Below are 15,835 nucleotides of genomic sequence, written 5' to 3' on the forward strand. Positions count from 1 at the left end.
AAGATTTCACAGATGGTTGTAGCGGTAATGAATCAGGATAACGCGAAACAGAAGAAAACACTCAAGAATATTAGCAGTAGACAATAATTATTAATGCTATTTCATATTTTTGAATACCAATAAGCTGTCAAAGTTTGTGTTACTTATATCACATACACTTAATAACAAGCAAACGGAGAGATGTTCTCTTGGTGTGATGGCTTTTCTCGAGTGTGTATTTCCCTATTTCAGAAGAGCTTCCTACTTGTTCATAATAGGGCTGAATAAATTTTCTTGCATTCTGAAATATTCGTAATACTTTGCTCCGTCGTCTGTCAGATCAGTGTAGAGATTGGCAAATTCCTCTTCCGTTGCTCTGTTTTCTTACTGCTAACGAAGTCACTTGGCTACTCGCTTATGCCTTTTGTGACCTGACTGTTCACTGGATTTAAACCGGACAACGTTTGGCACTGTTATTTTACGTATTTCTGAAGGATTTACTTGACTTTGACCTGGAATATTCTATCGGTGCAGGCCGGTGTGGCCGAGCGGTTCTAGGCGCTTCAGTCTGGAACCGCGCGACCGCTACGGTCGCAGGTTCGAACCCTGCCTCTGGCATGGATATTTGTGATGTCCTTAGGTCAGATAGTTAGGTTTAAGTAGTTCTAAATTCTAGGGGACTAATGACCTCAGATGTTAGGTCCCATAGTGCTCAGAGCCATTTGAACCATTTGATGTTGTTCAGTCGCCATGTCGTTTCCGCCTTGATAGCTTCCACATCTCCCAAGTGCCGCCCCCGAAGCACCATTTTGCATTTCGGGAACATGCAGAAGTCACACGGGGCTAAATCGGGTGAATAAGGCGGATGGTCTGTTACGGTGATTGAGCTATGGGCCAAAAACTCGCGCACAACGAGCAACGTGTGAGCGGGCGCGTTGTCGTGATGAAAGATCCACCTGCCCCCTTTTGCCAACTCCGGTCGAACTCGGGCCACACGAGCTCTGAGACGTGTCAGAACTTCAACGTACAAATTTCCGTTCACTCTCTGGCCGGGAGGGACAAATTCCTTGTGAACAATGCCCCTTGAATCAAAGAAAACAATCAACATTGTCTTCACACTGGACGTTGATTTTCGCGACTTTTTTGCTCTCGGTTCTCCTGCTAGTTTCCATTCCTTGCTTTGAGATTTGAGCTCCACATCGAATTCGTAAAACCAGGACTCATCTCCAGTGATGACTCGGTTGAGAAAGTCCCCTCGTTCCTCTTCTTACAACGAATCCTCACAACACTCAACCCTCTTTGCTTTCTGTCCTGGCGTCATGAACTTCGGTATGATTTTCGCACCCAATTTCTTCATTTCGGGTTTTTGTGTCAGGATTTCGTGAACGATTGTTCTGGGGATTGACAGCTCGTCAGCAATCTACGGTCTTTAAGAACACAAGCCCGAATTCGTTCAACATTTGCATCTCGATGTCGACGGGCGTCCTGGGCGAGGGTCATCGTTCACTTCTTCTCGGCCATCCCGGAACCTTTTTAACCACTTGTTCACGGTTGGTTCCTTCAGAGAATTGTCTCCGTAAACCTGTTTCAAACACTCAAAAATCTCACGGCCATTCTTGCCTAGCTTTGCAAGAAACTTGATGTTGACGCGCTGTTCCTCAATCAGAGAGAGCTCCATGCCGAGAGCAGGTGAAAAAGGGTAACTGTCGACAAGCTGCCGCACATTCCCACCTTCACGCAGTGTGTTCTGACTCGAATTGAGCGTTGATGGGGTTGATTACAGCAGTAGTCCCACCTGGCGGTGGCATAAAGACATTATTCAACTTTTATACGTATTTTCCGGACAAACCTCGTATAATGTATGACGACCCAGCACTGACTTGCTGACTATCAGCCTCTGAATTTCCATACAAACACTACCATCTAATCGAATTCTAGTAAAAGGAAATGGACCGGAAAATTTTGCTCGTGGTGTGGAACTGCGATTTACGACGTTAGGGGTCATCAGCTTTCTCTGAAACCACTGTGCGTCGCCGCGGCCGGGAATCGTGGCCGGGGATTTCAGTGGCAGCGGCCGGAGCCGCACCTGCCGGCGCCGCCCGACACGACGTCCATGCGATCACGAGCTGGCCGCCGCCGGGCTTTCACAAAGCAAAACTGCGTCACTGCTTTCACTCACCTCGACTCACCTTTTACCTCCCGTTCCGTGATTCCAGCTGCTGTTTTGTACCATCTCGAGGAAACCGTGCGTGGGAATACGAATCGGCTACCTTCACCCGGCGCTCGTAGTTGCGGATATCGAGGGGAAAAAAAAAAAAGGGTCACACCAACACTACACCCGGAGTACTCGTGCTTGAGGTAGAGAACTGTACTCTCTTTGGAGGATCACATCTTTGAAAAATACTTTTGCTCTATAATGAACCTTTCATTCTGCCGCTGAGTTTTCGCTGTATTGAAAATTCCTGACAGATTAAACGTGTGAAGCGGAGCGGAACTTCAAACCGGAGCCTTTCGTTTCGCGCTCAGCGCTGTTAACGACAGAGCTATCACATCACGGCTAACGACCTTCGCCCTCACAAATGCAATTCTCCGCTGCTTTCAAAACTTCAAAGACGCTATTCCCCATACCTTGCCGGACTAGCGCTCTTGGAGATACCTAGAAGAAATGTCTTAGCCTAGGGGCAACTTTGGAACCCGTGCACAGATATTTGCAGAACTGCCGTTTTGTGGGTCTGACGTGCGTCGTGCCGACATAATTCAATCGGTGTTACTGTTTACCGCACAAGGCAAAGTTCCGTGTTCGAATCTCGGCCTTGCACACAGTTTTAAGCGGTTACGAAATTTCATCTCTGATCTTGTCTTACCGTATTATCATACGTATCAAGTTAAAATGACAGGCTAAATGATCACATACTGTGGTTACAAGCCCACCTGCTTGCCTTGTGTACTGTGTAACAACAGCACGTAGTCATTTAGCTTCCAGTACACTTGCGAGATAGGTAACTTTCTAGCGGATCTAGCGTTAACTACTTCGTCAATGGAAACAAAAAACATACTTCGAACGCCGCGATCGCAGTGTATACACTTTCATTGTTCCAAGACGAGCGGTTTCAACAATCTTGTGCTGCTATCGTCTGATCTTATTGAACCTGTTGTAAAACTGCCATGTTACATTATACAAAGTCAGAGCATAAAAGTCACATGTAAATACATCTTGATAAAAATTCAGTTGATAAATGCACACAGTTCACAGAATTCCCGTAACATCAACAAATACTGGCGGCGAACGTGATTCTCCCAAGCGTGCCGCACTGTACTACGTTGCAGGCGGAATGTTAACGTAGTAGCGGCAGATCCACTGCAAAGTTACGTATCTCGCAAGTGTACTAAAAGCTAAATGACTGCTACACAGTACACAAGGCAAGCAGGTGGGCTTGTAACCACGGTATGTGATCATTTAGCCTGTACTACACACTCCATCAAGGGGCGAGATAGTTGAATTTGTAGCGAATTTGCAGCCTCAGCGTTAACGCTCCGCCTACTGCGGAGCGCTGTGCGGCAAGCTTGGGAGAATCAGTTCGCTGCCAATACGCATGGATGCTGCGAGAATTGTATCAACTGTGCGCATTTATCAGCTGTGTGCATTATAAGTTATGTATACAGGGTGAGTCACCTAACGTTACCGCTGGATATATTTCGTAAACCACATCAAATACTGACGAACCGATTCCACAGACCGAACGTGAGGAGAGGGGTTAGTGTAATTGTTGAATACAAATCATACAAAAATCCACGGAAGTATGTTTTTTAACACAAACCTACGTTTTTTAAAATGGAACCACGTTAGTTTTGTTAGAACATCTTAACATATAAACAAATACGTAATCAGTGCCGTTTGTTGCATTGTAAAATGTTAATTACATCCGGAGATATTGTAACCTAAAGTTGACGCTTGAAACCTCCGACGTTCAGTTTCTTGTTCTAACAAACACGGGGCACGGTCGGCGAGCAGCATCTGGAGGGCATGTTTACGATGACGACCGTGTTTACGAGTGTGGCTGTAGTGCACTGTTGTGGTTTGGTCTATCTGTCGCAGTGTCCGCATGTAGCGCTTGCTGCTATTATTATTCTGCATTCGTCTCCGCACCCAGACCAACTGTAGTACACCGTGTTACCAGACGTCTGTGATAGTGTAGTGTTGTAGGAACTGTGACCATGGTGTATTCGAACTCTGAAAAGGCGGAGATGATATCTATGGCGAGAGTAGACGAAATGCAGCTGAATCCTGCAGGGTGTATGCAGAACGGTACCCGGACAGAGAGCATCCAACGTGCCGCACATTGCAAAACATCTACCGTCAACTGTATGCAACAGGTATGGTCGTAGCACGCAAACGGGTCCGTAACAGGCCCGTCACAGGAGAAGCGGGTGTAGTTGGTGTGTTATCTGCTGTTGCCATGAACCCACATATGAGTACACGGGTCATTGCGAGAGCCGGTGGACTGAGTCAAAGTAGTGTCATGCGCATACTGCATCGTCACCGCTTTCACCAGTTTCATGTGTCGCTACATCAGCAATTACATGGTGATGACTTTAATCATCGAGTGCAATTCTATCAATGGGCATTAACAGAGAATGCGTTGCAGCTCTAGCTGTTTACCGATGACGTGGGTTTCACAAACCACGGGGCAATGAATCTACGGGACATGCATTACTGGTCCGTGGACAATCCTCGCTGGCTCAGACAGGTAGAGCGACAGCGACCGTGGACTGCAAATGTATGGTGCGGAACCATTGGCGACCACCTCATTGGTCGTCACTTCATTGCAGTGGCCCAAACAGCTGCAACATACATCGCGTTTCTACAGAATGATCTGCCAACGTTGCTCGAAAATGTCCCACAGGAAACGCGTCGACGTATGTGCTATCAGCATGATGGTGCACCTACACATTCCGCAATTAACACTAGGCTGACCCTTGACGGGATGTTCGACGGGCGTTTCATAGGACGTGAAGGACGAATAAATTGACCAGCCCGTTCTCTTGATCTTACACCTCTGGACTTCCTTCTGTGGGGTACGTTAAAGGAGAATGTGTACCGTGATGTGCCTACAACCCCAGAGGATATGAAACAACGTATTGTGGCAGCCTGCAGCGACATTACACCAAATGTACTGCGGCGTGCACGACATTCAACACGCCAGAGATTGCAGTTGTGTGCAGCAAATGATGGCCACTTCATTCAACATCTATTGGCCTGACATGTCGGGACACACTCTATTCCACTCCGTAATTGAAAACGGAAACCACGTGTGTACGTGTGCCTCAACCCTCATGGTAATGTACATGTGCGTCAGTGAAAAAGACCAATAAAATGGTGTTAGCATGTGGACGTAATGTGCTGTTCCAGTCTCTCCTGTACCTAAGGTCCATCACCGTTCCCTTTGGATCCCTACGTAATTCGGTGCTCTCCGATACACACGATCGAACAGCGGAGGAGTGGTACTCAAGCGTCAACTTTAGGTTACAATATCTCCGGATGTAATTAACATTTTACAATGCAACAAACGGCACTGATTACGTATTTGTTTACATGTTCAGATGTGCTAACAAAACTAACGTCGTTCCATTTTTAAAAATACGTAGGTTTGTGTTAAAAAACATACTTCCGTGCATTTTTTATGGTTTGTATTAACCAATTACACTATCCCCACTCCTCACGTTCGGTCTGTGGAATCGATTCGTCAGTATTTGATGTGGTTTACGAAATATATCCAGCGGTAATGTTAGGTGACTCACCCTGTATATGAGGAGTGCCTTTTTTTCTTTGACTTTATGTAAAGTAACGTGACAATCTTTTTAACAAGTTCCATAACATCAGATGATGGCAGTATGACTTAAAACCAGTCATCTTGGAACAATACACGGGTCCACAAAGCGAACACCGCGTAAGAAGTGTAGTCTTCATTTCTACCCATACCGATCGCCCCACAGCAGAGCATGTGTACCTTACTCTTTCTGAAATATTTTACTTTTATTCAGAAACCTACGGAGCTGATATATTTAGTCAAGGATTATTCACCCTAACGTGATGAGGAATTTCAACCCCCCTCTCTCATCAGAACAAGAACTATAAAGACTGTACTGTTTTATCACATGCAGTCACACTGCATATGTGCAGCTTTATGTGCTATTGTGAGTAATCCCCTTTTACATGATATCCAACTCTAAATGCCCAACGCCTGAAGTTCCCTTCGAATACATTCTTGCGAAACTTGTTCAAATGGACCTACTTTCATTGACAACGTCCTTTCATGTCCTATTTGAAACTATCATTCACAAGTCGTAACTCTCGTCTCAGATACATGTGGCTGTTCCAATGTCGTATTACAATGTGGCGTTTGGTGTAGGCTAGTCACGTCCGACAGTTCACGTTGATAAACCAAATAATTGTGCAACTTCATTCGCTGCGAGGTCAGAAGCATTTCCGAAAACAACATCTCCTTACTGCAATTCTGTTACACATAGGCGTCAACCCATCTTACTGGCACGTACACATCATTTCTTTGCCCTGACTTAGCGGTTGAAGAGCGGGGCGAGAGGTCGGGTTATGGTACCAGATCCAGACCATTGACCTCAGAAGCGACCAGCGTGCTGTTCTTAGAGGGTGATATATTTTCTCTTGTGTGCTTACCTAGTAACACAACTCCGTTGCTATAGTGCTAATGTACGACACGTTGCTGCCGGGATACTATCCACACCACATGACAAGGAAATTACATAAAAAATTAACAACATGACGTATACACCAGGCCTATTCAGCCGATGTTAAGACTGTGCAGAACCTGGAATTTACTACGAGAAGCCCTTCCGCCGCGAGCTTGTGCTGTATGAGCCATGTTGATGATAAGTTAAATATTAAAAAATAGTTTTTTTTGAGTCATCAGTCATCTGACTGGTTTGAAGCAGCCCGCCACGAATTCCTTTCCTGCGCCAAGTTCTTCATCTCAGAGCAGCACTTGCAAATGGCTCTGAGCACTATGGGACTCAACTTCTAAGGTCATCAGTCCCCTAGAACTTAGAACTACTTAAACCTAACTAACCTAAGGACATCACACACATCCATGCCCGAGGCAGGATTCCAACCTGCGACCGCAGCGGTCTCGCGGTTCCAAACTGCAGCGCCCAGAACCGCGCGGCCACTTCGGCCGTCACAGCACTTGCAACCTATGTCCTCAATTATTGGCTGGGTGTAGTTCGGTCTCTGTCTTCCTCTACAGTTTTCATCCGTTACAGCTTGCTCTAGTAACATCAAAGTTATTCCGTGATCTCTTAGTAGATGTCCTACCATCCAGAACTTCGGCCAGCACAGCACTTGCAACCTATGTCCTCAATTATTGGCTGGGTGTAGTTCGGTCTCTGTCTTCCTCGACAGTTTTCATCCGTTACAGCTTGCTCTAGTAACATCAAAGTTATTCTGTGATCTCTTAGTAGATGTCCTACCATCCAGTCCCTTCTTCTTATCAGTATTTTCGATATAGTTCTTTCCTCTCTGATTTTCCGGAGAACTCCCTCATTCCTTACGTTATCAGTCCACCCAATTTTCAACATTCATCCATAGCACCACAACTCGAATGTTCAGGTTCTGTCCTTCGGTTTTCTTACAGTCGATGTTTTACTCTACCATACAATGCCGCTCGAATTAAGGCCTATGTCTGAAATTGTAGACAGCCGGAAATACAATTTTGGGCAGCGCTATTCTGCTTTTTACATCCAGCCTATGTAGTAGAACTCCTTTAGTTCATCTACTTCGTGATCATCAGTCCCGATACTAAGTTTCTCGCTATTCTCATTTCTGCTACTTTTCATTATTTTAGTCTTCCTTCACTTTACTCTCAATTCATATTTTGTACTCATTAGACTGTTCATCCCATTCAACATATCCTGTAATTCTCCTTCGCTTTCACTGAGGATAGCAATGTCTTTAGTGAATCGTATCATAGATATCTTTTCGCCTTGAATATTAATCCCACTGTTGAGCCTCCCTTTTATTTCCGTCATTGCTTCGTCGATGTATAGATCGAACTGTAGTAGCAAACGAATACATACGTGTCTTACACCCTTTTCAATACAAGCCCTTCGTTCCTGGTCTTCCACTCTTATTGTCCCCTCTTGGGTCTTGTTTATATCGTATATTACCTGTTTTCCCTACAGCTTACCTCTATTTTTTCTCAGAATTTCGAACATCTTGTACCATTTGACAATGTCGAGTGCTTTTCCGGGTCAACAGAGCCTATGAACGTCTCTTCATTTTTCTTAGCCTTGCTTCCATTATTGCCTGTCTGGTGTCTTTATCTTTCCTAAAGTGAAACTGATCGTCGTATAACACAATTTCAATTTTTTTTTCCATTCGTATGTGTAGTACTCTTGACAGCAACTTGGATGGATGAGCTGTTAAGCTGATTGTGCGATAATTCTCGTTCTTCTTTAATTAAAATTTTATCATCATTAGAGTTTATCCAATGTTTAGTTCATTATTTAAGTATTTCTTTATCATTTAGTCAAACTACACTGATCTCATGAGTGAGAAATTCCTTTTGTTGAAGCCAATAGACATCAAAACTTGCTTGAAATGGCTGTGCTGGATTCCGAAGATCTCGTAGTTCAGCAGGGACGCCTCTAACATTTCCTCCGTCGCCCGCTTTCTAGAAATTTTCTTTACTTGTGCTCGTAGAATCAATGGAGTTCGTACAGGTGCAAGTACAATTCTGCGATGAGATTTGAATGATCTTTACGGAAGCGTAGTATTTCATATATCAGGAAAAGAGAGAATAATGTTTCCCAAAGAGTAAGGGACGGTGCGTGTAGTTTCGGACGTTGGAGCATCCAGTAAACATCGCTCCGTGCAGTCTGTAGCCACAATAGTAATTCAGTCATTGTGTAAAGAAATAAACTATTTTACACTTTTTTCACTAAGAAAATATGTTGTTGAATTCTTTACACCAGTTTGGAGACGAAATATTAACTAACTGTAACTACATGTCCTGGAATCACTATTTACGTTTCCAAATTAACAGTTGACATCGACATAATGGATGAAGTTAAACTTTATTTACAGCCAAGATCGCGTTCAAAACTATTTTTTATTGGCTGGTTTCGACAGATAAGACTGTATATTCCGATTTTCAATAACTGGTTAGGTTATATGTCATCGTGTCGTGATAAAATTTTAGCGGAGAGGATATTGCACGTTCCACAAAGGTTTATCAAAAATAAAATTACAAACATGTTTGTCACAAAAAAAAAATTACATAGCCAAAAAATCACCTCGCGGAAGTTGGCGGATGGTTCAAATGGCTCTGAGCACTATGGGACTCAACATCTTAGGTCATAAGTCCCCTAGAACTTAGAACTACTTAAACCTAACTAACCTAAGGACATCACACACACCCATGCCCGAGGCAGGATTCGAACCAGCGACCGTAGCAGTCCCGCGGTTCCGGACTGCAGCGTCAGAATCGCACGGCCACCGCGGCCGGCGAAGTTGGCAGATGTTAAAATCCACAATATACAGTAAATGTGCACATTTATATCAGTTTTTACATTTACAGTGGCATAAATTGAATAAATAGCATTTAAAACGGCGTAAACGTGCAGTTATATATATATATATATATATATATATATATATATATATATATATATATATATATATAAAACTGCATCCTTCTCATTTTTATATACGGGGTGGTCCATTGATAGTGACCGGGCCAAATATCTCACGAAATAAGTATCAAACAAAAAAAAACTACAAAGAACGAAACTCGTCTAGCTTGAAGGGGGAAACCAGATGGCGCTATGATTGGCCCGCTAGATGGCGGTGCCATAGGTCAAACGGATATCAACTGCGTTTTTTAAAATAGGAACCCCCATTTTTATTACATACTCGTGAAATATATATATTTCCTATTTATTCAATTTATGCCACAGTAAATGTAAAAAATGACTCTTTCTTGCTTGCATCAAGGAAGAGTGCTAGAGTGCTATAGATGTAGACATGCCAAGTTCCATAAGGCACGAGTGCATATTAGCTGTGTATATTTTTCATTGTGAGAAACCTGTCTGTAATTTTATTTTTGACAAAACCTATGGGAAATTCACAGTGTATTCTCCTTTAAACTGTTATCATGACATGAGTAATGAACGCACAATGGAACAAGACGCGCAATGAAAAAATTTTTAAAGATCTGAAAATGACAGTCTTACCTGTCGAAACCTGTCAATAAAAAATACATTTGAACGCGATTTTCGCTACAAAAAAAACCTTTAACGCACATGCACGTTCGCTCCTTCTCATTTCTAACTATGAGAAACTTCAATCGCAGTGGATGATATACTGCAATGAATGACACAGCCCTCCACTAGTTGACTCGTAGCTGTGCGTGAGTATACATGGTGACTAGCGCGCGACCGCAGGCGGCCTCCCACCTCCCACCGCCCACCGGCCAGCGGTCACTCCGTGTTCCGGGTCGGGGCGCCAGCAACAGCTACAGGTAACCCGAGCGACCCGCGTCTTCCTGGAAACGGGATACGGAGATGGACGAGCACCGACCCGGCTGGCAAGTGGACTGGAAAACCATCCGCGCGCGCCCCAGACGCACGGGCCGGCAGTATCCGTGTCGGGCGCGCACCGCAGGCAGACCGCACACGCCTGCCGCCGCCGCCGAAAGCCACCTTGCTCGCGCCTTCCGGCTCACTTGCCGCTACAAATCTGCGGACAGGTTCAGCAGTGGCCGAAATGAAACACATGCTGCCACGCTCGGTGCGTCGTTAGTTCTGCAGACCGCAGTTCTGAAACGTAATACGGCACGCAAGTTTCCTGTTAACACGTTACAGAGACCACTAACAGCCTTTGAGATCAAGGTGAGCGGTACCGTAAGCTTTACTCTCATTCCCTGCAGGTAACTTTGCCCCACTTGTCGGAGAAATTTTAAATTCCTTTTTTCCCGTGAAACTTATTTCATTAGCATGGAGTGAACAAGGCAGTAGGCTTTTAGAGTGCGCAAAGAACGATCTAGAAGTAATATTGCATTAGCGTTGCGGAACATGATGTAAATCGTGTGTGTTGCTTGACGTGTTGGTACGGAGAAAAGAAGATGGCACGTTAGGTCACTCAGTGTACCGTAAACCAACACACACGGACTTATACTTACAGGCCACCAGCTGTCACCATCCTTCGCAACGAAGTGGCGTACTGAGGACGTTGGTCCACAGAGCACGAGCCATATCAGACTCAGCTTATCCAATGAGCTACTCCATCTGCGCACCGTTTTCCAACAAAATGGATATTCCGAACGGGAGATTCGCCGTGCCTTACAACCGAAGCGGGTTACCCAACGTGCGGAAGTGGAAGAAGGCGAAGAACAAAGGGGAATGGTCATCTTGCCATACATCGGCGGTGTCTCTTCAAAAATAGGAAGATTATTGAAGAGGCATAAAATTAAATGTGTTTTTCGTCCGCCGGCAAAACTCAGAGCTCTCTTGGGCTCATCTAAGGACAGCCTTGGCCTAAGAAAACCCGGTGTTTACGAGATTCCTTGTAGCTGCGGCATGTCGTACATCGGACAAACTTGTCGCACTGTAGAAGAGAGATGCACTGAACACCGACGCTACACTCGGCTGGAGCAACCAGAAAAGTCTGCAGTGGCCGAGCATTGTCTCAGTACAGGCCATTCTATGAATTATCATCATACAAAAATTCTCGCATCGACGAGTTCGTACTGGGACAGTGTTATTAAGGAAGCAGTGGAAATACGCAGCTCGACGAATCTTGTAAACAGAGACACGGGCTTTCAGCTTAGTACAGCTTGGGATCCAGCACTGGCCATATTGAAGTCGCTTCGAGCAGAGAGGAATACTATTGGTCATGAGACTGACGACGATTCGCCAGCAACATAAATATTCTGTTGACAACGGGAGAATAATCAAGGCGCCTACGTGGACGCGCAGTTTTGCTTGCGGCTTCCATCGGAGGTCGCTGGGGCGGCCGATGGCAGCGCAGAGTAACAGCGGCAGCCTCCGCGCTTGCGGCCTCCGACGGAGGTCGCTGGGGCGGCCGATGGCAGCGCAGAGCAGCGGCGGCAGCCTCCGCGCGTGCGCCGAAGTATTTGGTTCTTCATCCTGTTGGTGGCGTTACTGTCCTTCCAGCTACTAGCTGATATCGTCGCTATTGGCCATCGAATTTTGCGCCTCCACGCATGCGCACTTCCTGTCTAAAACTGGCATAAATAGGGGGCCCTGGTCCTGCCTTAGCAGTGTGTTCGTCGCACCTGAAGATGTCGGCCAGTTGCGCTGACGAAATATTGTGGAGTTTGCACTATGACATCCGACGTCTCGCCCGAGAACCATATATACATGATGTAAATCATAAATATTTTAACAACTGTTAGGTCCCAATAACTTCTATCTGGACGACTTGTATCAGTTAAGATAAAAATAAAGCCAGTGTAATATTGGATTCTGTCGATATTAGGTAATGTGGTGAGATACTGTCGCTTTCGTGAAATAATTTTTGTAACACTTCCGTAAAATGCTAAAATGTGGGGTCACTTTAGCTCGGGCAAAGTAAACCGAAAATGAGGAAAAAGTGATCTAGAATCTGATGGTGATTCTGAAAGTTTCTCTGACGTGCAAGATTATGTCCAGCAACAAAATAATGTTGACAGATAAATTTTCAGTTGGACAAAATGCAGAAGTTTTACACGCCAAAGAGAATTTCCCAAAATTGTGGCTGTGGTTGGTCATGAGGGTATTGAAGTGAACTGTAGTACAAAAGACGAAGTCCTGTTATGGCCAGAACAAAATGATAGACATTTTATCCTTGGGTGGATTTGATAAAGACTAACAGAACGTTGCTATTTTCAAGTGCCGGATCTTCAGTTATTTGTGTGTTAAGGATCATATCCATACTGCACAAATCATTAACATACATTACCTTTCCAGATAGTTACCAAAGTGTAATATGAAACTTGATAATCAATTAGTTGAATGCTGAAATACTGTACCCTTGCATATTTAGTGCAGCATTCTCTGAATGAAGTTCAGTATTTCCTATTTCTGACTTGAAAAGTTTAGTGTTTTCTTTGTCCCTCATGCTCCTTTAGGTCCGCTCTACAGATATTCATTATGCTTACGTTATTCTGACATTATATTACCGCTTTTTATGAAGTAGTAACTAAGTGGGTCGAAGTAGCCCCAAGTGTGGGTAACATTGGCCCAATTTCTTTATGGTACTACAACAGCAGAAGTGAGGTATTTTCTTTAATATCTTTTTTAAATGATGGCACGTTTTCGAGAACACTAGAAAAATGTATTTGAAATTTTCTCTCTGCGTCTGTCCTTTGTTTTCTTCCTTTATATAAAAGAACGGCCAAAAATTGGACCAAAGTAATCCCGATTTAAACTACCTAGTGACTGATTATGTCTAGCTGACGAGTGTCCGTCAAAATGCTTTAGTAGACTCCCAAATATACATCTCCCGTGGATATCATTTAGGTGATGTTTTGTCCACTGCATCCTTCAGTGTCTTAATAATATCTTAATATAAGTCGATTATCAATAAAAACTAAACGTGATGTCTGTTTGATTATCTCCAGCTCAGAACACATTCGAATGACACTCGCTTAGATTTGTTGTTATTGTTGTGATCTTCAGGCTGAAGACTGGTCTGATGCAGCCCTCAATGATAGTGTTACCTGTACAAGCACCTTCATCTCTGCAATACTACTGTAACCTACAGTCATTTCAGCACGCTTACTGTAATCGATCATTTGCCTCTGCAATTTCTACCTTTCGCCCTTCCCTTCAATAGTCGATCCGTTGATGCCTCCGGATATGTCTTATCAAAAATGGTTCAAATGGCTCTGGGCACTATGGGACTTAACTTCTGAGGTCATCAGTACCATAGAACTTAGAACTACTTAAACCTAACTAACCTAAGGACATCACACACATCCATGCTCTAGGCAGGATTCGAACCTGCGACCATTGTGGTCCCGCGGTTTCAGGCTGTAGCGCCTAGAATCGCTCGGCCACCCCGGCCGGCAATGCACTTAGCGACATTCGAGTAGTGTGTTTAGTAGAATGTTTCTCCACCTTTGCTGAGATGCGGAGTTCGTGCCTGCCGCTTCGATCACGCCAGCTGTCACTCCGGCAGGCTATGTCTTATCTACCGGTCCATTCGTTCAGTCGTGTTGTGTCAATTCTTCTTCTCCCCAGTTCGATTCAGTACTTCATTAGTTATCCGATCTGTCTATACTGTAACACAATATTGCAAACGCTTGTGTTCTCTTCTTGTATGAACTGATAATCGTCTACATTTCACTCCCGTAAAACTCTGCACTCCAGATAAGTACCTCCAGTAAGCGCTTTCTACCGCTTAATTTAAATTCAGCATAAGTACAGGGTATTTATAAATGAATATCAGGGTTTTAACGCTTTATAATATTTACTACATTAAACTTAATGTTATAAATGATATGTCAAAGGAAAGACCAACTCAAACAGTTTTACAAAGAACCTTATAAATGTGAGCAATATTTGTCACACGGCACACGTCAAGTCCATAGGCGAGTTCTTAACAAACGTTGATAAGTGTGTATTCAGTGATTGTAGCAGCAGCTACTTCAATCTGGTTTCTTAATTCAGGGGCCGGCCAGTGTGGCCGTGCGTTTCTAGGCGCTTCAGTCTGGAACCGCGTGATCACTACGGTCGCAGGTTCGAATCCTGCCTCGGGCATGGATGTGTGTGATGTCCTTAGGTTAGTTAGGTTTAAGTAGTTCTAAGTTCTAGGGGACTGATGACCTCAGATGTTAAGTCCCATAGTGCTCAGAGCCATTTGAACCATTTTTTCTTAATTCAGGGAGGTATGCTGGTAGCGGAGGCACGTACACACGATCCTTGATGAATCCCCAAAGGAAAAAAAGCCGCATGGCAGCTGTTGCTACAATCACTGAAGACACACTTATCAACGTTTGGGAAGCCCGCGGCTACAATCACTGAAGACACACTTATCAACGTTTGCGAAGCCCTCGGCAATAGACTTGGTGTGTCGCATGTGACAAATGGTGCTCACACTGAACATTTATAAGGTTCTTGGTAAAACTGTTTGAGTTGCTCTTTCATTTGACATACCATTTATAACTATAAGTTTAATACAATAAATACTATAAATCATTAAAACTGCGATATTCATTTATAAACACCCTGTATAATGGGCGATCAAAAATTTCCCGTCTAAGGGCGTTGCTCTAGCGTTTAAGCGACTCGGAATGTATGTTAGTGTAGCATTAGTTTCTTTCCAGAATAGACAGATCGGATAACTAATGAAGCACTGAATCGAACTGGGGAGAAGAAAAATTGACACAACATGACTGAACTAACGCACCGTAGACATCCATCGGCGAATGAAGGCTGTGCAAGATGCAGCAAGTCTGTCAAAAGTCACCATTGTGGAATTATGTGCCAAGTTCCGTGCTGGGTCCTGCTGCTTCGTGATAACATCCGTGCCCATATCGCAAGTGTCGTAATGCAGAAGTTACGCCGACTGAAGTGGGGGATACTCGAGCACGCGCCCTATAGTTCTGAACTCTCGCCATGCGGTTATCACGCTCTCAGTCTCTCAAAAACACGCCTCGAAGGGTTGACGATTCTTGTCGGACGAGAATGTGTAGCAGGCAGTTACGAACTTTTTCACGCAGCAGAACATGGTGTTTTACCAAAGCGGTATCTTCAATCTGGGGCGTCGGTGGGATGGTTGCCTCAGTGCTCGAGGAGATTTTGCCTAATCGGCAAACCG

The sequence above is a fragment of the Schistocerca piceifrons genome, chromosome 5, assembly GCF_021461385.2.
Source record: "Schistocerca piceifrons isolate TAMUIC-IGC-003096 chromosome 5, iqSchPice1.1, whole genome shotgun sequence".
Classification (NCBI taxonomy): Eukaryota; Metazoa; Arthropoda; class Insecta; order Orthoptera; family Acrididae; genus Schistocerca; species Schistocerca piceifrons.